Genomic DNA, 1,175 nt, shown 5'->3' on the forward strand with positions numbered 1-1,175 from the left:
TGTCTGAATTTTTGTCATCTAAAAAAGGATCAGAAGTATAAAGTGAATCTTAAATGACTGAATGTACAATACAAATCCTGATGAAAACAGTCAAATGCCTTAGTGTGAAAATCATTCATTAATACATTTAATTTAATAATGAAGAATAAGAAAATCAAATAGCAAGGTAAGTTTATAGATAATTGACAAACATGTTACTAGCCTTGCGATGACTATTATGCAAAATTAATAATTCAGTCATCTTTATAATAATCTGCAGTTCTAATCTAAATTAGTGATCTTTTTCAAATGTCTTGTCCTCGCCTTCTTATAACTTAGAAAACATTGTTGGCACTCATATTAAAATATTAATTATGATGATCTAGTAGGTACTAGTAAATAATTCAGATTAATTAAACAAGATTAGAAGGTTTTCACATGTAACATAAAGGAGGACAGATTTTCAGCTGGACTATATAGTGCAGAATGATTATAGGAATAAACAGAAATATATCACAAGGTTGAAAAACAAGTAGTTCATTTTAAAATGTATAGCTACTCAGGGGAAGCAGTTACTGAATTAATCTTATGAATTCTGATTTCCAGCATAGAAGGAAACATTTTTTTCTTGTCTGAGACCCTAAATTATTAATAGAATATATGTGCTATGCAGAGGAAGGTTTTCTGAATTCAGAAGTTACAGCAGGAGCCATATGCTGACTTTACAGGTAGAATAAACATCCCGTCATGCCATATAATAAAATACAGTCATAGGAGACACTTAAGCAATGCACAAGTGAACAAAGTCATCATTTACATCTTGGTATCATAGTAGATGAATGAGCATAATTAAATGCAATCTTAAACAACAAATCAGCTAAAGGCTGATAGTTTTATATCTAATACTTTACCTCAATAATACAGAATTACTAGACAGTATTTCTTTTCAGTATGAGATAATTGTGTGGTATTCATTCAAGTAAACTAGGAAACTGAGCACAATATAATATGGACAAAATCTTAATGAATTCACCCTTGAACACTCCCTTGGAATTTCTGTGCCCTGATACTCTTGTAGGTTCCAAGTCACTGTACTACCTGATAACCTGAATACAGAAAGATATTTCAGAAGTAAGACTAATCTCAATTTCTTGAGCCTACCAGAACTTAACTGGATCTGGTTCTTGATCTGCAAA

Source organism: Dromaius novaehollandiae, chromosome 8 (genome assembly GCF_036370855.1).
Source record: "Dromaius novaehollandiae isolate bDroNov1 chromosome 8, bDroNov1.hap1, whole genome shotgun sequence".
NCBI lineage: Eukaryota > Metazoa > Chordata > Aves > Casuariiformes > Dromaiidae > Dromaius > Dromaius novaehollandiae.